The sequence below is a fragment of the Malania oleifera genome, chromosome 3, assembly GCF_029873635.1.
Source record: "Malania oleifera isolate guangnan ecotype guangnan chromosome 3, ASM2987363v1, whole genome shotgun sequence".
Lineage (NCBI taxonomy): Eukaryota > Viridiplantae > Streptophyta > Magnoliopsida > Santalales > Ximeniaceae > Malania > Malania oleifera.
The window spans coordinates 8,657,671-8,684,352 of NC_080419.1; positions in this window are offsets into that span (position 1 = coordinate 8,657,671).

Sequence of the window (26,682 nt, forward strand, 5' to 3'; positions counted from 1 at the left end):
ATATATGTGTACGTACCGAATTTGAAAATAATAGAGAGTTGGGTCGAGTTAATTTACAAAAATATTCTTTATTTTTTTAAATAGAAGCAATGTTGCCTAGAAGTTTTAATAGATAAGTTTGTCCATATAAATATGCACCGGCCTTTTGATTATAAGCCTTATTTATTTATTTATTTTTATAATATATCTCACTATGAACCCTGTCAATATAAATTTAATTAATTAGCTAATATATTCAACAAAATAATGTGCTCACCCCTCATATCAATTGAACTGTTCTAATCCAAAAACTCAGACCCATCCTATTTAATCAAAAAAGTATATTTGAGTTTGATCAATCTTAAGAAATAAAACGAAAATATACACTATGATTGCATTTCATCAACCTCTTATATATTAAATATTCTACATAATAAAATGCAAAATGTATATCACAAATTATGGATCTACAAAAAATTAACAAGAAATATGTGTACATGAGGTCGCGGGGGCCTTACAATTGTCCCCATAGGCTAATACTATAGGTAGCTAGAGTCTAGAGATGATTAACACCACCTTGCCTCCCTCCCTCGTAGCTTTTTTGGCTCATCATCATATCGAATATGGACCGACTGCGATAAAAATATAAAGTGAAAGGGATGAGCTAATATATGAATTCCTTAATTAAGATTAGCTTTAATGCAAGCACCTACCATCAGTACTTTAACTGGATGGAAATGATGGATGGATGTAAAATGTGCTACTCGCGCAACCTTTCTCGGACCACCATCATTGATATTTGATGGAGAGTTGCGGCCCACAGGTTTTCATCAGGTCAATAAAAGCCACGCCTCTTCGATTCATATGTGGATAGCATCCCAAATATCACTGTCAGAAGCTCCATCCAAAAGAGCGAAGGGCCATGCATGCATCAAATTGAGCTTTTGGTTCTTAATTAATTTCCTTTCGTCTTTTAATACTTAAGTGGGGGGTGTTGGTGGGATGGCACCAAGCCATCAATGGTCCAATACTCTCTTTTAGATTAAAGAAGGATAGAGCTAGACCCCGCCCATGGGGTGGCACACACCTAATTAAGACAACCAATGGGTGACGACAAGACTTTCTTTTGTTTTTTTGGGAGATGGCGCTAGCAAGCGAGCTAGCTAGCTTTTTGAATGGTGGATGATTAAAGCTAAAGGGGCCGGGGGGATGTGAAATTTAAGTACTGATAATCTGTGTGTTCTATGAAACCCGACAGTCCTGCATGCATGCATGCATGCTTTTGGCTTTCGGTGCATGCATTTGCATTGGCATTTGCATATGCGGTATGTATGCAGCACCCAATGTTAAAATGTTGATCGATGTACGTACTTGTGTGTACAGAGTGGATCGTGTACTGTTGGGGGGGGGGGGGTGTTGGGGGCTTTAGCTCTTTATTAATTAATCGAGAGAAGGCTGGATATGGATGACCTACCATGCCATGCCATGCATGCACGGAATCGTGGATGATATGTGTATGAACAGGAAAATGATAAAGATACTGTGACGGCCATGGCGGGGTTCTCTATATATCTACTAATCTTTATCTAGTTTCCATGCATGCATGCATGCATGAGAGCTTAAATTACATGTATAGATATATCACGACAACTTCTGATAAATCAGACCCATCAACTCTCTCTTTTAGGCAGAAGCTTTGCTTTACAAAGTATATCGAGTCTTCGGAGATTGAACTGGCTAAGTAGCTGGCTTTTGTACGGTGTTCAAACGCTACGGATTGACCCTAAAATTTGGATTTGCCTCGCGGATTTATGCATATGAATGTTTCAAAGATTCTCAAACCAAATCACTGAATAACTGGTTATTATTATTTATTTATTTTTATAAAAGGAAAGGGCTAGAATTATATTGAAAAAATAAAAGCTTATGCATCCAGAAAATAGTACAATAAAACACAATAAAAGAAAAGCAAGAATGGGGAGAATATGATAGCAACAGGCCAAAAGGAAAAAAATACATAAAGGAACTTATAGAGGTTGTGGGGTACTGCTTGTCTCTGCTTCTACTTGAACCCAACCTGATACTATGAGTAATCAATCACTTTGTGAAATCGAGTAAACAGAACTTTGTTAACCTAAGCTCCTATGGAAGACATTAATCGTTGAAAATCCTCCCACTCCAATTGAAAAAGAGAAGGACTAACTCGGCTCTAGATAAAGAAGACCCAAAATCATCCAAGTGATCAAGTGAATACGAGAAACCTTGTCCAAAAAGATTTTGTTATCTCTCTTCTTCCAAATTTTGCACATAATGCCAACCAGAATGGAATCTCTTGCACAAGACACAACTTGAGGCCAAAGACCAACCTCTTTTTTGTTGGTTGTTGTTGGTAGAATTTGATTTTAAAGACTAGCCAAAGGAAAAAAAGAGATTTTTGTGGGGATGAGAATTTGGTGGTGGGATAAAGATATACAAAAAATCATAAAGACAAAAAGAATTTGATATAAAACATGACAAAAATGTAGAAACAGAGATAATTTTGAAAAATATAAGGCAAGAAAAGATGCAAAAATGACCATTAGTGAAGTTAAATATAGATCTTTTAATAGTTTGTATGATGGATTAGGTATAAAAGAAGGGCAAAGAGATATATTTAAACTTGCTAAAGGTAGACAAAGTAAGAGTAAGGAATTAGGAAATGTAAAATGTATAAAAAGTGAGGATCATAATGTCTTGGTTAAGAATAAAGATATTAAAGAAAGATGACGAAGTTACTGTATTAAATTGTTTAACGAAAACCAAATAGAAGACTTAAATTTAGAATTGTTAAATGAGAAAAAGACTAAAAATATAAGATTTATTTCGCAAAATTAGAGTTAATGAAGTTAAGTTTGCACTAAAAAAGATGAAAAATGAGAAAGTTATAAGACTAGATAACATCCCAATCGAAGTTTGGAAATGTTTGGGTGATAACGGAATTATATGGTTAACTAATTTATTTATAACAATTGTAAAAATTAAGAAAATGTCAGATGAATGGAGGAAAAGTACTTTAATACCTATATACAAAAATAAAGGAGACATTCAAAATTATAATAACTATCATGGAATTAAACTTATGAGTCATATGATGAAACTATGAGAAATGGTAGTTGAACAAAGATTAAGGTTAGAAATAAAGATCTTAGAAAATCAATTTGGTTTTATGCCTGAGAGATTTACTACAAAAGCTATTTATCTTTTAAGAAGATTAATGGAAAAGATTAGGAAAAAGAAGAGGGACTTGCATATGATATTTATTGACCTTGAGAAAGCATATGATAGGATACCCAGGGAAGTTCTATGGTGGGTTTTTTAAAAAAAATGGTGTATGTTGTAGGTATACCGATGTCATTAAAGATATGTACGATAGAGTAATAACTAGTGTAAGAACTATAGATGGAAAAATTAGAGAATTTCTAATTACCATAGGTGTACATCAATGATCTGCTTTGAATCCTTATCCTTTTGTTTTAGCGATGGACCAATTGACTAGGAGTATTCAAAAAGAGGTTCCATGGTGTATGTTGTTAGCAAATAATATTATATTAATTGACGAAACTAGAGATAGAATAGAGGCTGATTTAAATATTATGGAGAGAAACTTTGGAATCTAGAGACTTTAGGATAAGTAGAAATAAAATAGAATATATGAAATGTAATTTTAGTAATGATAGGAGGAATATTGGAGATGAAGTTAAACTTGATGATGAAGAAATAAATAGCACTTGTAGATTTCGATACCTTGGATCTGTTATGCAAGTTGAAGGAGAAATTGAAGATGATGTAATGCATGGAGTTAAAGCAGGTTAGGTAAAATGGAGAAGTGCTTCAAGTGTGTTATGTGATCATAGAATACCCTTAAAATTGAAATGGAAGTTTTATAGGACTTATAAGACCAGCTATGCTATATAGATCAGAATGTTGGGTGACGAAGAAACATAATATCCAAAAAGTAAAAGTTGCCGAGATGAAAATGCTAAGATGGATGAGTGATATAACATTGAAAGATAAATTAAGGAATGAACAGATTCGTGGTAAGTGATGTGTAATTCCTATAGAAGATAAGATAAGGGAGGGATGACTCAGATGATATGGATACTTGCAACATAGGCCACATAATGCACCTGTGAGGAAGAGTGACTTAGTTACTGTGGGGGGCAGTAGAAGGGGTAAGGGTAGACCTAAAATAATTTAGGAGGAGATAGTGAGTAAGGATGTAATATCTTTGAATCTATCAAAAGAAATGGTCCATGATTGCATAAATTGGCGGAAAAGGATTCATATAGCCGATCCTACTTGTTGTTGTTGTTGTAATATAATTTCCATGCAACTGTCTTTCGAAAAAAGAGAGTGTCAAGTGCCTAATCAGTGTTCTCTTTGTAAGAATTTAAATAGTTTTCAAAATAATTTACTTATACATTACTTATTTACTTCCAAGATTTTGGCTTATATTTATTAAAAATATGCCACTTTTGTTGGGTTAATTCTACTTCTATTAATGACTTTTTTTTTTCTTTCATTGATGGCATTTGAAGGACCTTAAAAGATGCAGATCAATGAAGGTTTGATATGATCAATTTCGATGGTTATCCTTTGGGACATTTGGAGGGAGAGAAGTTGTCTTGTACTTTATTGGAGAGGAGGGAGATTGCAAGAAGATCATCACTTTCATTATAAGATTTAGAATCTTATTTTTCTTGTACTTTTTTGGAGTTCTTATTGGATTTTGTATGTCTCCTTGAACAAATTCTTTTGCCATTCAAAAAAAATAAAAATAAATAAATGATTTTCTTACAATTTATATTTTGATAATTGGATTTTTTTTTTAATAAAAAAGGCTAGAATAGTTCAATAGTTATATCATCTTATCATTTTTTTTCTTAATTTTTTTTTTTTTGTGTATTATCAAGGTGTTTTTATTTTCTAAGTAATCCCATTAAAATCGTTCACTAATAGGCAACCTGATAGGGATGCGTTCAACTCTTGGTGACTAAGCCCCATTTGGAATGTCATAAAAAAAGGTATTTATTGCAAAAATAGTAATTAAATTAAGTACTTGCATAAAAAGAAGTGTTTGATTTGTATAACAACAATATACTCAATTAGAGAATGTACAAGCTTTTTAAAATTATTATTATTTTTTTTAAAAAAAGTACATCTCAAGAAATAATCAGTGACTACTTCTTTGGCCCTTACAAATACTTATCTTTGTATAGAAATAGTGGCAAGCTTGTAAAATTAAAATTTTTTTTGGAAATTATAGTAATTTTATTTTTTCTTTTCCCTCTTTAGACTTTCTTAGTCTCTTTGGATCTACTTAATTTGCTACACCTCCTCTATGCATCCTCCCACTACCTCCTCTTCCTCTATAGCCACCACTATCTCCTCCTCTTCCCGATCCTCTTTCGCCATTGCCTCCTCCTTTTCTTCCTCCTCCTTCAAGGCGTTGCCTCCTCCTCCTCAATATATTTTTTGATTTTTTTTTGTCAATTTATATAATTATCAAATCATTTAGATCTTCTTATTAAGAATGTAAACATATAATTATTGTTAATTAACACAAAAGCTTAATAAATATTAAGATATTTTATGTTTAATTATTGTGTTATATTTTTAATTAACGATATTGTTAATTACCTTAATTACTTTGAAATGTTATTGCATTAAATTTTTCAACATATAATTAATGTTAGTATTGCAAAATTATATATTTGAAATTTCAATTAAAAATGTTGACCAAATAAAGTGTATTAATTTACATTTTTTAAATTGATAACTAATTTGTTAATTAAAAAACATTAAAATGCCAAGTAACACTAATATTAACTAAATTGTTAGTTATTACATAATTAAATGTTAAATTTATTAACATAATTGAATAGTCAAATGTAATTTTTATCGTCTATAATATCTGTACTAATATATTAAAGTTTATCCCAATCTTAATTTTATTAGTTTTTTTTTTGAAAAATTTTATAATTTTACTTGATGTCTCATTAATTGGAGCTTTAGATCTCTTAATCAGATTCGTTGGTGTAATTTTGAAATATATAAGTTAACCTCTCTTCACTAATTATGCAGCCCCACTCCCCTAGCTATGTATCATGGGTTGAATATTTTCACACCTTCGTAAAAGAGCCGTGCGGCGCTAGTTAAAGCACTCTTGCTTAACTAGCAAACCTATCGTTTACCAACATTCATCCACGAAAGACTTTTATTAGCATTCAATCAAATGACAGCGAGAACAGTAAATAATCATGAAAGCAGTGACAAACAAGCAGTTAACGTTAAAGCAACACAATTCATTAACAACACCTATGTTGATATTGTGTGTTTAGCGAGGGAGATAAGTAGGCTAAACACGTTGACAATAGCTAGTGAGTTTTACAAGACCGATGAGCACTCACCCTCCCCTAAAGAGGTTTTTATGTAAATATCATCCCGACACTTGGAAACATCAAAGTGACCAATGAGTTATACTGTCTTATTTGACATACAAAGAAACTACTAGCAAAAAATAACCCTACATTAGTATTTACATGATGGAAACCCATCTCAAGCACACGGGACAAGCGGTCATAGGCAAGCATAATGCCCTAAACAAGCTTAGCTTGTGGCACTCCCCCACTTATGCAGTCGACGTCCTCATAGACTTTGGTGCTAGGTACACTTTAACTTTGTCCACGAATGGTCGCATATCTTCTGCGGAAATTCAACTAATTTCTTCATCACCATAACCTTTCCACTTTACTAGGAACTCCTGTCGCTTCTTCCTTGAGGATAACTTTATATTTGCAAGGATCTCTTTAACTTTATGTCTGTCAAGTGGCACTGTCTTCAACTCTACTTTGTTTTACTGACTTCTGCTCAGATCATTGGTGTCGGTGTTGAACGACTTGAGGTAGTTGACATAAGACACATGATGTACTTTCATCCGATTGAAGTGTTGCGGTCTTTCCCCCCTGATCTGCCCACTTTTTCATCTGCTTAGAAGCTTTCTCCAGATAGGCTCGGGAAAATTTTGCATTCTGTCTCCATTTTCTGGTGAAGATGTATGCCTTGGGAATCTTTCCTCTGTACAACTCACCCATTGTGTGAGGTAATAGCAGCTGCTGGCTTGTAACAAGCTCAAAAGGGCTCTTGTTGGTTGTTGATCAGCTTCCTTGGGTATTGAAACAAAATAGAGTCACATCAAGTAGTTGCACCCAATTTTTCTTGTTGTCATTGATGAAATGACACAAGCACTCTTCCAATAGTTCTCTAAATCTCTCCATATTTTTGTCTGTTTGTCGGTGATAACTTAAAGAGATGTCAAGACGTGAACTGAAGATCTTGAAAAGTTCTGTCAAGAAATTTTTAGTGAATAATAAGTCTCGGTCACAAACAATGTCTTGGGGAACTCCCCAATATTTCACAACATTCACAAGGAATAATTGTGTTATCTTCTTTACCAAACAATACTTTAGTGCGGCCATGAATGTACCATACTTCGAAAACCTATCTACAACCATAATGATAGATCCTGTATCTCGCATTCTGGGTAGGTTAGTGACAAAGTCCTATGAGACACTTCTCCATGGTTTGGACGATACTAGTATGGGATCCTGTAGCCCTACACTCTTCCTCCGCTCCCCCTTGTCTTGTTGGAAAGTGAGACAAGTCCAGGTATAGTCAACCACATCATCACACATGTGTGGCCAATAATACCTCTACTCCATTAGTTTTGTCATTAGAGTCATTCTTCATGAATAACCCTCAACGAACTTCCTGTAATAGTTAGTAAGGCCAAGAAAGGAACGCAACTCCTTCACTGTCGTATAGATCTTCTATTCTTGAATCGCCCTTTCCTTCTCTACACCCTTTAGGATACGACCCTTTTCAACAACATGACCAAGGAATTTGTTGCTCTGCTGAGTGAAAAAGCACCTCTCTTTCTTCACATACAAACTATTTCACCTTAACCTGTTGAACACCTCTCATAGATGCTCTTCTTGTTTCCTCTAAAACAAAACCGATGCTCTCAATGGTGCTTTGGAAGAGCAAAGAGCAAACACATCCCGCTTCCAACTCATCAAGCTGTTTCCCCAACTCTATTGACTCTGGAGGTGCCATTCGACATGACCCTTTAGTAAGTGGTTTCACTCCTAGTAACAACTCAATCTCATGCTCCATAGTCCGTCGTGAAGACAAATTGTGAAGCATCTTATCTGAAAACACCTCCTTTTACTCATCCAACACTATTTGGATGGTTGTAGGCACCAACTCTTGGCCTACTACTTCATCTACCACCACCGTGGCTAGATGTGTCTGCTTACCCATTCTCAACTCCTCATTGAGTTGTATGGCTGAAAGGGACTTCCTAATGTCTCCTTTCGTCGCAATGACTTGCTTCATGCACAAATGATCTCCCATCAAACACAAGGAACCAGCCGACGACATCAACACTGCTTTCATCCCACTTTGGAACTGGAAAGTCATCCAATGGCACATTGTGAAATTCGCATGACCTTCCCATTGTCCAAGCTTGATATTCACTTGCTTGGCTACTCATAGAGTAGGATGGGCGGCAAAATTAATTGCTTTCATGCATCTTGTATCCTTCTCTAAGGATAAGTTGAGTTTTCATGCTTCCAACTACGAAACAAAATTGTAAGTAGCCCCTGTATCCACCAAAGCGTGGGTACTCTTCCCATTGAACCTTAAGTCCACAAACATTAATCCTTTTGCTTGTGTAACTTTCAGTGCTTTCACCTGCTTTTCCAATGCGTTCCCCTGCCGTATTGCACCAACCCTCGGGCATCATCCTCTTCCCCTTTACTTTCCACCACTTGTCCCAAAGTGGAAGCTTGTAAGGCAATAGTAAGCCTTTGTGTGAACACTCACTCACTTTGTGAGGTCCTCGACACAAGAAACATGAAATTTTACACTTTCCATTGGGTTTGTGGAACCTTCGAGACGATGAAGATTCCTTTGAGGTTGATACTTTATATTCGGCTCCCCCACTCTTGGGGTTGCCCTTCTTGAAAGAATTTCCACTATTTCCCCTTTTTGCCAAACCATTTGGACGAAGCAGTATTATTATCAGCGTAGCCAGTCAAGCATTTTGCAGCAGCTTGTGCGGTAGACAAGTCTTGAACTCTTTGCCTATGAAGCTCAATTCTTGCCCATGGTTTCATCCCATTAATAAAATAGAATAGCTTGTCCTTCTCCGACATGTCCTTGATATCCAACATCAAGGTAGAAAATTGTTTCACGTATTCCCTAATTGAACCACTATGCTTGAGGTCTCTCAACTTCTTCCTAGCATTATAATCAACATTCTCAGGAAAGAATTGAGCCTTGAGCTCTCTCTTTAAGTATGCCCAATTATCCACAACACAACGTCAAGTTTCAACTTCCTTGTACTTGGTACGCCACCACAGTTTGGCGTCACCAACCAATTATATGGTCGCAGTATCCACTTTTTCCTGTTCCGAGGCCATCCTCATAGCACAAAAGTACTACTCCACATCAAACAAGAAGTTCTCTAACTCTTTGGCATCATGGACACCCCATACATCCTGGGTTCTGGTACCTTGGTCTTGCTAACTCCTGGAGTGTTGGAGTTCCCCATAGTAAGAACCATTAGATTCATCTTTGCATCCAGATCAACCATTCGCAATTGTAAAGTTTCCACTGCATGGCGAAAGTCCTCTCACATCTCACCTAGCAAACTTGCTTGATGCTTTTGTGATCCCATCACTTCATCAACAAGTTCCCTCACTTGGGCCACCTCCGCGGCTATAGTCTTGGTTTTTGTCTCAACTTGTGCTTTTAACATGCTGATTTTATTAGGATTGTTTTCTACCATACCAAAGCTTTTCAAATCCCACAACGAAGGTAACTGAATTCCCATAGCAACTGAACCTTTGCTTTGATACCAGGTGTCACGACTGACTATTTTCACACCTTTGTGAAAGACCGTATGGCGCTAGCTAAAACACTTTTGCTTAACTAGCCAGCCTATCGTTTACCAACATTCATCCACAAAACATTTTCATTAGCATTGAATCAAATAGCAGTGGAAACAGTAAGCAATCATGAAAGTAGTGGCAAGCAAGCAGTAAACATTGAAGCAACGCAATTCATTAACAAACCTCCGTTGACATTGTGTGTTTAGCTAGGGAGGCAAGTAGGTTAAACAGGTTGACAATAGCCAGTGAGTTTTACAAAACCGATAAACACTCATCCTCCCCTAAATATGTTTTTATATAAATATTATCTTGGCACTAGGAAACATCAAAGTGACCGAGGAGTCATACTACCTTATTTGGCATACAAAGAAACTACTAGTAAAAAGTAACCCTACACTAGTATTTATGCGATGGAAACCCATCCCAAGCACATGAGACAATTTTGATATTTCAGATGATGGAGCCTTGATGTTTCATAACATATTATGTGTACTTGATGATGTTGAAATTAAAAGAACCGTTTTGGAGGAGGTGCACCATTCCCTGTATACGGTACATCCAGGAAGCACGAAAATGTATATGGATTTACAAATATCTTTCTGGTGAAGTAATATGAAAAGAGAAATGGCCCAATATGTGGAACAGTGTTTGAACTATCAGCAAGTAAAGGCTAAAGATCAGAAATCGGCGGGACCGTTACAACCACTTCACATCCCTGAATGGATGTGGGAGCACTTTTCTATGGATTTTGTCATTGGGTTACCGCCGACACTTCAGGGGTAGAATGTCGTCTAGGTAGTCATTGATCGGTTGACGAAGACTACCCATTTTCTTCCCACCAGAGTTAACTACTCCATGGGTAGATAGGCAGAGCTATATATACATGAGATAGTCAGATTGCATGGCGTGCCAGTGTCCATCGTTTCTAATCGGGACCTACAGTTCACATCTCAATTTTGGAAGAGTCTACGAGGAGCCTTGGGTTCTCAATTGATGTTCAGTACAACTTTTCATCCTTAGATCGATGGAAAAATGGAAAGGACCATTCAGATATTGGAAGATATGCTACGAGTCTGTGTGTTAGTTTTCGGAAGCAGCTGGATTCAGTATATGCCACTGGTGGAGTTTGCTTAAAATAATAGCTATCAGACCGGTATTGAAATGACACTGTATGAAGCATTATGGTTAGAGGTGCCGAACTCCACTATATTGGAGTGAAGTGGGTGAAAGATAGATTTTGGGGTTGGAGATTGTACAACAGACTTATAAGAAAATCAAGTTTATCCAAGAAAAAATTAAAACCGCTCAAAGTCGACAGAAAAACTATATAGATACCTGCCAACGAGCACTGGAATTTGGTATAGGAGATAACGTGTTTTTGAAAATTGCACCAATGAAAGGAGTGATGAGATTTGGGAAGAAGAGCAAGCTAAGCCCTAGGTACATTAGGCTATTTGAGATACTGGAAAGAATTGGTCCAATTGCCTATAGGTTAGCATTACCTTCAACGTTATCTAGAATCCATGACATATTTCATGTGTCTATGTTGAAGAAATACGTCCCAGATCCATCACACGTAATAAGTTATGAGGCACTGGAGCTTGGGAATACTCTATCGTATGATGAAGTGTCTGTCCATATCCTAGATCATAAAGAACAAGAACTACGCACTACGAAAATCCCACTAGTAAAAGTAATTTGGCGTAATCACGTAGTTAAGGAAGCCTCATAGGAACTAAAGGAGGAAATAAGCCGGAGGTACCCACACTTGTTTAGCGAGACTTAGAGTTAGACAGATAAGATAATAGTCCAGGTAAGAATTTAGTGATATGTAAGTATGCTTTGTGTTAGTTCAGGTGTATTTAATTGTATATTTATATGTAATGGTTTTTATGTTTGAGTGAGTTTGGGAGAGTTTTGATTTGGTTATTGTAATCTCCTAGAGCCGTTTATGTAACCACGATAGTCCTCCGCCATAAGTGAGGGTAATTAATAAAATTTCAGCAGTTTTCCTCAAATGTTGGTACGAGTGCTAAATAGTAAATTTCAAGGATGAAATTTTATATGGAGGGGAGGATGTAGAGACTCGAAAAATAGTAATTAATGAAATAATAAAGAAAAGGAGAAATTGGTTTGGTGCAAGGCCAAACAGTCGATGGTTTGGGTGGAGCTCAGAAAACCATCAACGGTTTTAGTTACCGAGGCTCATTAAAAGGTAAAACAGTAAAAATGGTTTGGTTAAAAAGGTCAAACTCTTGACAGTTTCCCCTATGCCAAAAGCCTATAAATAGGCTTCTAAGTCATTTTTATTTGTAAAAATTATGAACTCTCTCTCTCTCTCTCTCTCTCTCTCTCTCTCTCTCTCTCTCTCTCTCTCTCTCTCTCTCTCTCTCTAAGTTGTGGTCATTACCCTTTCTCTCTTCGATTTCTCTCCCATTTTGAAGCTCGAATCGAAGGATAAACGGAATTTTGGGATCCCAACGACGATTCTCCGCAGTTTAATTGGAACGGTTTCATTGTTTAGGCTTTTCAGGCACCACTCCAAAACTAGGGCAAGGAAGATGTTTTTCAAGTTTAGTTAGTTATTGGAAGAGTATGGACTTGGGAGTATTAAAATGATAAATGTTCTAGGGTTGAGCTGATTGAGTTAGGGTATATGGATACATGGTTTGTGTGAGCGCTGCAAGCATAGTTTTGGGGCCCTGCAAGCACATTTCTAGGAAACAGGTAAGGGGAATATATTACGTCAGGAGTTTTCAGAGATTTTACTGAATAAATTATAATATGTGATTTCTGAGTTTATATATATGTTTTTCTAAGTATACAAATTTTTGAAAATGCGAACTTTGGAAATGATATATGCATGTTTTGAGAAAATTGGGTTATTGAATTGAGTAAAACCCTATAGATAGTTATATCAGTATTTTCAGCAAAAGAGTATAGTATAAAGTATCACTCAATCTGTGTGACATGAGTTTGAATGTATGTATAAGTAAATTAGTTAGTTTTTATGGAAAAGTATATACATATACAGATATATGATTTCATACAATAATATAGTATGATTGTGCTTTAAATAAAGTTACCGTATGACAGAGTTATATACAGTACAATATTTTAAATAGTATTACAACGTCCTATAAATAACTACAATACAGAATTTATACAGAGTTATAGCATCCTATAAAAGACTACAATACAGAATTTATACAGAGTTATAGCGTCCTATAATGGACTACAGTATAGAATTTATACAGTATTATAGCGTCCTATAAAGGACTACAACGTTCTATATAGAACTACAATATGATAGTATTTCATACAAAATTACAATATTTCAGTGATTTTATATAGATTTATAGTATGTGACAATTTATACTGAGTTGTGAATGAAATCATGTGTTATATTGTTTTAGAAATCGCATTATATTGTTTACGAACCCTGATGAACTATAGCTAAGCATGGTACCGTAACTTCATAGATACCCGCGTAGCCACACTTCTTAGATAAAGTGTTGGTGGTATACTGTCGATTGTGCCATTGAAGTATAGAGTTACCTCTGGAGTCTGAACCAACTGGGTAGGCCAATCGTACTCATAGTTATAGATGCAAATACAGATATGGGCACAAATACAATTGGCTTAGCCTGGTTAGGCCAACCATGGCTAGGTCGAGCCTACGGGCTGCACAACCCAGATCATGCGGGGTTAATACATGACGTTGTTGTTTATCCATCCAGGGCAGTTCTTCTATGCATATATGTGTATTTATCTATATAGAGTTATTGTCTTATACAGAGTATGATGAGAAAGGAAAATATGTATTTTGAAATATATTTGTATACACATGTTTATAGTTTTACATGCTTTCACAATGAAAGAAAAGGTAAATAATAGTTATATATTTGGAATACTAAAACTCATATTGCCACACACTGATAATAACATATTCCCACTTACTGAGAGGTGTCTCACCCCAGCTATCAAACATTTCAGGAAATCCAGACAGACGAGTGGAGCAAGCTCCAAGGTAGAAAAGAAGTCAGTACAGTTCTAGTTTAAAGGTAAGTGGTTGTTTTGGGAGATATGTTTTGTATAACTTATAGGATGTTTTATGGACTTTTGGGGACATGCATGTATATTTATGGATATAGTAGAACTCTGGTATTGTATATAAGGTTCAGGTATATTTTGTTTTTCCGTTGCATAAATAGTATGTATTTATGGACAGGTATTCTCGGTACCCACTTTGGGACCGGGATGACATTGTGGATATTATTATCTTTATCAGAGTAATTTTATATTGTTAGCAGTATGGAAATATATATATATATATATATAGCAGAATTTTCGGGTCGTGACAATACGTGTTCAATAGGACGGTCGCCCAACCTCTTTAAAAAAATCTTTAACAAATAGCTTCGGTCGGCCGAGGCAAATTGAACTCTTAAGATTCGGTCAACCGGGGCTCTTTGAAGTTATATATTTTGCCCTGTTTTTGTCGTCAAAGTTATTCAACCATGTGTGAATAAGTTATAACATTTTGTACTAAGGATTTTGGGTCCTAATGGTCAGTCTATGGTCTTTTGTATCTTGAACATCCAATCCTTATCATGCATGAGATGCAATTATTATAGATCATATAATTACAGACCAAAAGTAAAAAATAAATGCCATTACAATTGATACAAATGGTCTTCATTCTTTCTGCACTTCAAATGCTAACATGTGATATGATTTTTGTGGTCCTTATGACTTCCTTGCGTTCTTACCATCCGTACGTCCTAAGAGTTAATCCTGTTCAAGAGCTCAGTGCATAAGTAAGAAACAACATGATTTGTCATTATCAAAACGAGATCGGACTCATAGAGTCAACAAGTTTCTTGGTTGAGCATCAGCTTTTTCATTCAGTTAATGATATTATTATTATTTTTTTTCAAAAAAAAGAAAAGAAAAGAAAGGGACCCAGAATATGGGATACTTTCACAAGGCAAGTCGATAGGAATTAATCATACTTTGAAAAGCATTTTGATTTTGCAAAGACCAAGACTGGTTTAGGACAATAATACAATATTGGTTCAGGAATGTAGATAGACAGTCCATCAATATGACGGGCTTAAGGTAAAGAAGATGCTTCCATTTCATCTCATGCAAATGAAAATTTGCATACTTGGAGTACCAAGCCTGTACACAGAAGCTGACAATTTCAAACTTCTATTGCATTCAACTTGTGTTTTGGTCTAATTTCAAATTTAAAAACAATAATAAGTTCTTTCGTTGAAAAACACCCACCATGGGTTGGTATTTATATTTGTGAGAATCTCACTAACTTGTTCAATGAAAACCAACAGCCGCTTAAACATTTTCTTTTTTCCTCTCTTCTATTTTCGTTTTTAGTTAGTTTGACTAACATTTATTTTGGTTGGTATTTTTTTTTGGGATCATTTAAGGGTTTTTCTTCATCATATTTGTTATCATATTGTTTCATTTAGTCTTGAAATTCCAAGTGAAGTTTGGAAACAAATACACCAAAGTGAAATTTGAGAACAAATACTTTAGTGAAGTTTGACAACAAAGTACAAAAAATTGTGAACTCAATAATATAAAATTTGAAGTGATGTTTGAGAAAATATTTCAAGAGAACTATTTTTGTTTTTAAAGCCAATTATAAAGAGCTAGACTGCGATTCCTATGAAAAAGCACATCAACATGAAACTATTAATAAGAACAATATTAAATATGTGTACCTTACACCATGAATTCTATTGTTCTGGCCTAAAGCGAACTTGAGCATATCATCGGATGAGCCTACTACTCTAGTCCCTTTCCCTGATGTGTGACTTGACAAGAGCCACACTAAAACTTGTGTGAAAGCCGAACGTCTCTAACTTGTTTCTTAAGTACTAGCATATTAAAACCTTAACCATTATAAACTCTTTAAGCAAATAAGGCCCGCACGATTAATATTCACATAACTTGGTCCATTGGGCCCAACACCAAATGTAGTGATCATTTTCCACAAAGTATTTTAATATAATGCTCTCAAAATGTTCAACATTTGTTTAGTTTAGGCTTTATAAAACTTGTTATGTAAGTTCACAAAATTTTTAATGACCTTCCACTTGGACTATATATCGCTCTAAGTCTTACAAAGAAAACATAATAATAATAATAATAATAATAATAATAATTTAAACTAAATAACACAACATGTGACCATAACAAAGAATGCCAAATGTGAACAGTCATTCAATCACAAAAAATCTAAATTGAATACATATAATCTCAAGATCATCATGTATATACAAGTCTAAAGTGAAAATCATGCCTCTCCAACAATATAAATAATCATATCCAAAAGTAAAATTAATATTAGACAATCGAAACACATACAATCTCATGACCATCATACAAAATATGGGAGTGAGGTCAAAATAGCATGATGACATATAATCAATGTGCATGTCTTGTAAATAGCCCAAGTATGAAGCTAAGATGCTCAAACTTCGAAGAAACTCATCAAAACTAAACAAAGTGACTAATCAAAAGCAAATGAGACTAAGACAAGACGTCTCCAATAATATTAGCATCCATCAAGATGCATATACTTCATGCATAAGATAATCAAAACTAATACCAAAATATCTATAAAACAAATCATGATGAAATTCAATGATATGGCTAAGTGTTACACAAAATTTGGCCAAATAAAAAAATTTCAATCAAGACCAATACCAAAATGTCTATAAAACACGTCATAATGAGACTAAATCAAAATGTCTCAACATTCCATAAAATAATGCTAAATCAAAATTCCTTCCTTAATTGTCAATTTTAAGTCTACGTGTTCTACTTGATTTTCATTAAATAGGTTATTAAAAATAAGTTCATCATGTTAGGAAATTTTAATTTTCTATTGTAGGCTCACATATTTAAGAACAATTATCTTACTGAGTTATTTTAACATCTAGTGGGGTATGAACTTTGCAATGTATAGAAGCTCAATACAAAGTTAATTTAGAACTGATGAGCTTCTAAACTTACTCTAGTATATAAAAAAAAAAAAGATAACAGAGTTATGGGTCCTAAGTCAAATCAGAAACAGTTTTCACGTTCTTTCTTTCCCCCGTCTAAAGAGAAGAACACAAGTGAGACACTCAAGCACATCTATGAATTCAGGTATTTATTCTGCATTTAATTTTCTTAATTGAATAATATAATGATATTGGGTTATTTAATTTATGGATTAAAGTTAATTCTAATAAGTGGTATCAAGTCTAATTATATTGTTGATTAAGAAACTGTGTATGATCTAATCTAGGAATGATAAAATTATTTTTTTTCCAGAGATTTTTAAGGTTTGGGATTGATTTGGAGTAATTTCAATTAAGAAAAATAAAAATATTGTCAGAGCAATGGGCCATTTATTTATTTTTTGCTGCTGCATTTCCGTTCTTTCTGGGATCTCGTAATTTTCTCAACAAAGAACAATTTTTTTCCAGGGTGAAACAAAATAAAGCAAACTAGTCATTCAGCCTGGAGCAAACCAGAGTCTTATTCCTGGGATGTGGATTTTTTGTGGAAAATCGAATGAACCCAAAATTGGAATGCAAAAACTGAAAACCTACTTTCAGTATGAGTTTGGAAAAATATTATTAAAGGTTCGAAAAATTCCTTGAAATTCATGAAATTAGAGAATGGTGACTTAATTTCAAAGTTCTAGGGCGAATAAAATAAAAAGAAACATTCCATTGAATGTAAAATCTATTTACATTTTGTATTGTGATTTAACTCAATCATGGGTAATTTTAAATGTTAGTACCAGCACGTTTGAAGCACTTTTGCTGCTTGTGAGGGTTTAAAGTGCATTGACATAAGTTTTAGAAAGCAAAAACGTTACTTTTGAAATGCTGATAAATTTATTCATGGTCTGGCATATGAGAGAAAAAAAAAATTTCTCTTTCTGAGGTAATTTATGTATGTCTAGTGTTTTAGTATAAGTATATTGAAGTAATAAGTTGTCATAGTAACCCCTATTATGTAGATGCATTTATATTGAAACATTAGGGATATATGTGTGTTATTTGTGCGAGTAATAATCGGCCCAAAAGAAGGTCATTGTCAGGCCAAATAACTTGCATACTTGCGGTGATAAATACGCTACAATTGTTAGGTTATCCATGTGAATAATAAGTTGGTTCAAAGAAAAACCTTGTTGTTTGACAGGACTTATTGTTAGTATTTGATCACCGCATGAATGATACCACTAACAAGTTAATATTTCTGTCCAAAGATAGAATATTAATATTGTACTAGGTATCTTCAGATGGGGCCCACTTTTATTTGTTAATAAACCTGTCATGTATATATAGAATAGATTTAGGAATTTAATATGACTTGTATATTATGACTGAGCATGTTTGATTTTTTTTTTCTGCATTCAGTTACTTCATCTGCTACTACAATTTCTACCAACATAAATTCCATTCCGGTGCTTAACGACTCCAACTTTAAGAATTGGAAGGAGAACATCATGATTGTTCTAGGTTGTATGGATCTAGATCTTGTACTATGGACGGAACGACCTCCCGCCCTTACGGATACAAGTACCTCTGATATGAAAAGGGACTTGGAGAGGTGGGAGCGTTCTAATCGCATGAGCCTAATGATCATGAAATGCTCTGTTCCAAAAGCATTCATGGGCGTAATGTAACAACCTGGGAAATTTTAAACAATTTAAAATAATAAGGAAGATGGAAGAGGAAGAAGGAATAAATTCAAAAAGGTGGTAGCAATCGTTTGTCGACGAACGGATTGCTCTCGTCGACGAATGTTCTTCTGAGCTCGTTGACGAGGGTATGTGTCTCGTCAAAGAGGAAATACTGAGAGGGGGTTTTTCACGAATTGAAATTCGTTGACGAGTTCACTATTTCGTCATTGAATTTTGTACAGGACTCGTCGACAAATCGACGTGTCTCGTCGACGAGTCCCTGTGTATAAATAGTGGATTTCTTTCATTTCTGTGGGAATTCTCTGCATGTTTTCTCTCTCTCTCTCTCACTAATATTCGGCACTACCACCTTCTTTCTTCAATTTCAGGCTGGATTTCCGTCGGTTCGACAATTTGAGGCCACCACAACACTCCAAAAAGAGTTCTCTACACATCTACTATAGTGGATCGTCGATGGGACTAGTTAGGAATTCATCCCAGAATTAAGGTAAGACTTTTTATGTAAAATTTGGCTTTACCCTAGTTGTAGAAAATATTATAATGAAGAAATACTGAAGTTTAGTTTTGAGAGATGTGGTTTTCAAGGCATTGAACGAGGAATCCTGCGGGTGTAGGACTGGTTATTTTAGGAGGTTTTTCAGGAATTAGGTAAGGGGAAATACTTTATAATAATTTTTTAGTGGTTATTAAAATGACTAGTTTTGGGTAAAAAATCCTATATATACAGGTATAATTTTTCTGAACCAAACTGATATTGAAAATACTGTTTTAATTATATAAGTATTAAATTGAAGAAAATTGTGTCGTTGAAACCACTTTGATCATTAAATGATTGTTAAGCTTAGTGGGATGAGGAAAATGTTGAGATTGTGAATGTCATTTGTCTGAAATTCGTGTCTGGTTGAATTCACTGATTGGATTGTGAACATTGTTTGGTTGAAAATACTGGATGATTGAGTATACTGTGGTATTTGCGTGGACATGGTTGATTGGTCAGGTTTGTGATTGATCTGTGGTGTGGTTCATGTAAATGATGATATAACATTGGCAGTGGTATGAGGAGGTCGTTATATCGTACCTGGTATAACTATCATATAATGTTGGCAGTGGTATGAGGAGGTCGTTATATGGCCGTTTATATTGGGAGATAAACATTGGCAGTGGTATGAGGAGGTTGTTTACCTATTTATCATGAATGATGTGTTTGTTTTGTAATCTGTGTGGTTTGAGCAGTCATGTGTGGACATTTATATTGTGCTTGATTAGTCTAGTGTGGACCAGTCCTGTGTGGACGATGATGTTGTGGTTTGAGGAGTCCTGTGTGGACATTTATAATGTGCTTGATTAGTCCTGTGTGGACGATGATGTTGTGGTTTGAGCAGTCTTGTGTGGAAATTTATACTGTGCTTGATTAGTCCTGTATGGACCAGTCTTGTGTGGACACGGATGCTGCATGATTTGATCCTGTGTGGATTGATTATGATATGGGCGTATGCGTGAAACTCTGTGAAGCGATTGTGTTGGCTGCGTATGAATGTTAATTAATTAAGTATTTAGGATAAAGTAGATTACTCCACCCGAGGGCTTGCTGAGGAAGGTTAGTACGCTGGTAATTAATTGTGGGTACCAGATTAGAGGGAAGCCACTTGTATGGGTGGGTGATCTTCCTTATTCTCGGTAGCTTTACCTGAATACATAACCCAAGGGGTTACTGAGAAAGGTGAGTGCTCTAGTGTTAGCACTAAAGCAGAGGAAAGCTACTTGTATGGGCGGGTAGATTTCCCTATTCTCGAAAATTAACAATAAAATGTTGATGGATATGAAATTGTGAATGGATGATAAAGACGTTAATCTTGTGTGATTATAGGCATGCTATCTGGACTTCTTGTGGACTGGGTATACACTTGAGATGGATATTTTAAATTGTATTATAAACACTTCAGCCACACACTATTATAAAGTATTTCTTCCTTACTGAGAGGTGTCTTACCCCGTCGTATGTTAAATATTTTCAGGTTATCCAGGTGATCGAGCTTAGATAGCTCCAAGGCGGGGTAGTTTTTGTGAGTTAAATATAGCAGATGGGATATGTGTTTAGTTTATGTTTTATATATATTAATTCCGGTTCTATAATATGAAGGATTAGATTGTAATTATAATAGATCAATGTAAGTAAATATAGCACTCTGGTATTTTCTGTTGAAGATATTTATTATTTCCTGTTGTGTGAATGGTATCAGAGACACGTGTCAGTCTCTTCACATATCAGGCCCTACGTGGCGGGTTCGGGGCGTTACACACCTAGCTCCCACAAGCCTAGCTTAGGCTTGAAACCAAGTGCACAAAAGTCTTCTCCGCTGACAACAACCCATCCCCTAGCAGTTTCCCATTTACCATTGATCGATGCCAACAACTCCTAGCCATGCTCAACACTACTACTGAGTCATCATCTATGGCCAATCTCATAGGTAATATTGCATCATCCTTATCAGGTAAACCACACCTCCTCTCTTTTGAAACACTTTGGATCCTTGATAGTGGGGCCACTGATCATATGGTGTGTTCTCCCTCAGATTTAACCTACTCCATTCCTGTTCATGGTCGTATTGTACGACTCCCTAATGGCTCTCATGTTGTGGTAACTTATATTGGTTCTATCATTTTCTTTTCCTCCCTCATTTTGAAGAATGTCGTTTGTGTCTCTTCTATTCATGTTAACCTTATTTTCGTTCGTACGCTATGCCACACTCTCAATTTTCTAATCATTTTTTCTGCTCATATGTGCCTAATTTAGGACCTATGCTCAATGAGGATGATTGGACTGGGCACTAAGCGGGATAGCTTGTACTACTTCACTAGAATGAATCCTGCTCGTTGTCAGGTGGCTGCATCAAATTCCCAACTTTGGCATCGCCGACTTGGCCATTTATCCAATAAAGTTTTGTCTTTACCTTCCAATAATGTTTCTGGAATTTGTTTCAATTTCGAACCATTTTATATTTGCCCATTGGCTAAACAAACCCGTCTTGAATTTCCGTCTAGTTCAATTTCTTCTCCTACACCTTTTCATTTAATACATGTAGACTTTTTTGGGGGGGGGGGGGTGGTTACCGTATCCCATCACTCATTGGGACTCAATATTTTTTTACCATTGTTGATGATTACACCAGATGTACCTAGGTATACTTAATGCATTACAAGTCAGATACTCAACACCTTCTTCTTTCTTTTATTCAGCTCATTGAAAACCAACATTCCACTACAATCAAAATTGTCCGTAGTGATAATGGGCCAGAATTTGACCTTTCCTCCTTCTATTCCAAAAAAAAGCATCATTCACCAAATGAGTTGCATATCCACTCCTCAACAAAATGGAGTTGTGGAACGTAAACATCATCATCTTTTAAATGTTTCTCGAGCCCTTCTTTTTCAGGCAATATGCCTAAACATTTTTGGGGTTACGCTCTTCTCATTGTAGCTTATTTGATTAATAGAACACCCACTCCTATTTTGGATGGGAAATCTCCCTGTGAGAAGCTATACAGTACCCCAACTAAATACAACCATCTTTGAGTCTTTAGATGTCTTTGTTATGCCTCCACTCACTTCCGCCATCCCTCCAAATTTGATCCTCGTGCGACCCGTTGTGTCTTCCTTGGCTATCCATATGACCAAAAAGGTTATGATTTGTACGATCTTGTAACTCACCAAACCTTTGTATCCCATGATGTAGTCTTGTAATAGGATCAATTTCCTTTTAGCCAAACTACCTTAGAGTCGCCCCTTACTATTTTACCTCATCCCATTGACTCTCCAGATCTTCTTTCTCAACCCTCTACCCTGCCACATACTTCTCCACCTAATGATGTCACCTTTTCTCCTACCCAACATGTCCAAGTTTGGCGATCCAAACGTCAGATTCAGCCACCTGCCTACTTACAGGATTTTCATGTTGAACAAGCACTCCCACCTCGACCTATCCCACCATCTGACTCGGCGTCGGTCCACTCCTTAGGTACTATTTATCCTCTCCTTAATTTTCTTTATTATGATTCTCTTTCTCCTACACACTGTGCCTTCACCACTACCATCTCCCTTGCACAAGAACCCAAGTCATTCTAGCAAGCTATGTAGGATCCTAAGTGGCGTTACGCCATGCATGCTGAGATTGATGCATTGGAAGCCAACCATACATGGACTTTGACTCCTCTTCCACCCCACAAGAAACCCATTGGTTGCAAATGGGTATACGAAATCAAACCCAATCCAGATGGCTTTGTGGAACGTTATAAGGCTCGCCTTATTGCTAAAGGCCATAATTAGAAGGAAGGTATTGATTACTTTGAAACCTTTGCTCCTGTTGCAAAAATGGTTATTGTTCATACTATTCTCGACCTTATTGCTGCACAAAATTAACATCTCCATCAACTTGATGTCAACAATGCCTTCATGCATGGAGACCTCAAAGAAGACATCTACATACACCTTTCTCCTGGTTTCGAACAGAAGGGGGAGAACCAAATCTGCAAGCTCAAACAAGCCTCAAGGCATTGGTATGCCAAGCTTTCTTCCACTCTCATTAGTGTAGGATATAAAAATTCTAAAGCCGACTATTCCATGTTCATCCGATCCTAGAAAAATAGTTTTACAATTTTCTTGGTATATGTAGATGACATCATCTTGGTAGGAAACAACTTGGAATAGATTGATGCACTCAATAAATTCTTGGGAGAATGTTTTAAACTCAAAGATCTTGGCATTCTAAAATATTTTCTAGGTATAGAAGTGGCCCGCTAAAAAACTGGCATCCTTTTATCACAAAGGAATTATGCCTTGGAGATACTTGAGGAAACTGGATTTCTTGGTTCTAAACCAAGAAATCTACCCATGGAACCAAATCTAGCTCTTAATGAGATGGATGGAGAACCACTTTTAGATCCATCTTCATACCGACAATTGGTTGGGAAGCTGATATATTTAACCATCACTAGGCTAGACTTAGCATATGTCGTGCACATTCTGAGTCAATTTATGGACAAACAACCTCAAACATCTCACTTGGATGCAGCACATTGAGTCTTACGATATCTCAAACAATCATTTGGATAAGGAATTTTCCTATCAACTTCCAGTAATGTTCAATTGCATGCTTTTTGTGATGCAGATTGGGCTCGATGTAGAGATACTCGGTGATCAACCACCGGATACTGTATTCTACTTGGAAAATCACCAATTTCTTGGAAGACTAAAAAGCAAACAACAATTTCATGATCCTCAGTTGAAGCAGAGTATCAATCTATGGCATCAACCTATTGTGAGATTACTTGGTTACAAAACTTCTGACGGATCTCCAGATAGCACATCCACAACTAGTCAAGTTATACTGTGATAACAAAGCAACTATCCACATTGCATTGAATATGGTATCCATTAACGAACAAAGCACATAGAGACCGATTGTCATCTCATTCGAGAGAAGCTCTAGAAGCAGATCATTCAAACCATTCACATACCTACAAGTCAACAACTAGTAGATCTATTTACCAAAACTCTTGGACCTACTCAATTCAACCATCTACTGAAAAAGTTGAGTGTCATTAATATCCACTCCAACTTAAGAGGGAGTGTTAAGGATATGGGAGATTTGACATTAAAGATTGATGAGAGAGAATCACTTTTGAGATTGGTCAAAGAAGCAAATAAGGGCTAATTTGTTGAGATTGACATTATTGATTAATTTGGCTTGATTGTAGACAATTGATTAGGCTAAATTGGTGTAATTTTTTTGTAGAGAATGTGTATAAATAGAAGCCTTTGTATAATGTAATCTTCACACTAAGAAATATACAATTATCAATTCTCCTTCTCTCTTTGTCTTCCCTCTATGAATTTCTAGACTCTGAATTTCTTCAACCTCCCTTTAAAGTTTTTCAAAAGGACAAATACCTCCCTTGAGATTTTAAAAATACCATCAACTTCTCCTTGAGAATTCAAAAATCTCAGAAACCTATCTTTATCAGCATCTTATCACAACTTGACATTCTCAACGCATGTTAGCCAAACAATGAAACCACCAATCTAGCCCAAATTAGTAGAGATACGTTGAGGGATACTGGAGCTCTCATGTCAATAAATTTAAACCACAATGATGATTCAGCAACTCCTACAAATCAGGACAATTCACATCAACAAGGCAATACATTTAAACTCTCACTAAATAAGGAAGATTCAAATGTGACAGCTCGAATAAAAATGGAATTTAAATAATAAAGAGGAAGGGAAATGGAAACAGTAATAGAAGGAGGAAGTTGACTTCGTCGACAACATTGCACTTTGGAAGGAATAACCAAGGGGGAATCATCAGGGCTTCGTTGACGAATACAGGGGATTCGTCGATGAGGGTTTAAGAGAATTCGTCGACGAAAATTCAATTTCATCGACAAAGAAATACCGAGAGAGTTTTGCGCTGACTGAATTTCTTCGATGAGGACTGAATTTCATCGGCGGAATTATTGAAGGATTCGTCGACGAATGACGTGGCTCGTTGACAAATCCAGTTCTATAAATATAGAAAAATCCAGATTTTTGTTACTTCATAACTAAGCAACTCATTTCTTCTCTCTCCCTTTCGGTTCTCCCTCTCTCTCTCTCTCTCTCTCTCTCTCTCTCTCTCTCTCTTCCTTTTTGGGCCGAATTTACGCCGGTTCAACGATCTGAAGTCACCACGACGCTCTTGGGGAAGTTCTCTCCAAATCTGCCGGAGCAGATCGTTGGTGAAAGCAAGTTGGAAATCATCTCTAAGTTGAGGTAAGGCTTTTTAAGTCAAATTTGATATTACGACAGTTATAGGAAATGATATATGTGTGAAAATACTGAAGTTTAATACTGAGGGTTTTCAGTTTCAGGGTATTGATCAGAAAATCCTGCGAGGGTTAGACCAGGATATCTTAGGGGTTTTCTCAGTAGCCAGGTAAGGGAATAAACTAAAGCAGTGATTTTTATGTAAATTATTATATTTATGAGAAAAGTTATTTTCTGAAAAGCATGTACTATAGCTATAAATTTCGAAGGAAATGTATGTTTGAGAAAAATACTGCTGATATATTGAAATGTATATATATGTATGAGATTGCCAGAAAGTATGATTTTAAAATGCAATGTATGATTTTATACAGTAAATGTGTGGCATGAATATGATTTTATGGGGAAAAATATTATGATATGATGATGATATGAATGCAGTATGATTTGAAAAGTTATGAAAGTATACAGTACATTATGATTTTGACAAATATATGATTAAATGATTATTTTTAGAATGACGTAATTATGCATGTATGTATGATTTCGGCGCAAGGTCGTATCGACGCAAGGCCATATGTATGTATGATTTCGGCGCAAGGCCGTATTTATGTATGATTTTGGCGCAAGGCCGTATTTATGAAATGTTCAGCGCAAAGCCATAATTATGAAATGTTCGGCACAAGGCCGTAATTATGAAAGATGCTATATTATCATGTACTATATATTATCAGAATCCGGATGTTAGTTTAATTCAGTTTCAAGAGCTCGGTACCGTAGCTATATAGATCAGATATCTATGTTCAGATTAGTGCTAACCACCCCACAAGGGGGTGGGAGATGGATAGTTTGTGTGACTTTCAGTGTAGAGTTGTAGACGTCCACCTGGTAGTCTGGACCAGGGTGTGGCGGGCCCATCGTACTTACAAACATATTTGACTCGGCAGTGGTCAGCTAGCCATTGTCGGGTCCCGCCTTCAGGCTGCACAACCCGTCATGGGGGTAATACATGACATTAGCTAGCTATTCATCCTGGGTGTGTTTTCAGTATTATTAGTTATAACAGACGTTTTATGTACGATATGACTTATTAGAAAATATGAAAGCATGTGATTATTCAGTATGATATGATGAACGTTTACGAAAATATGAAATGTACTGTATATGTATAGTTGC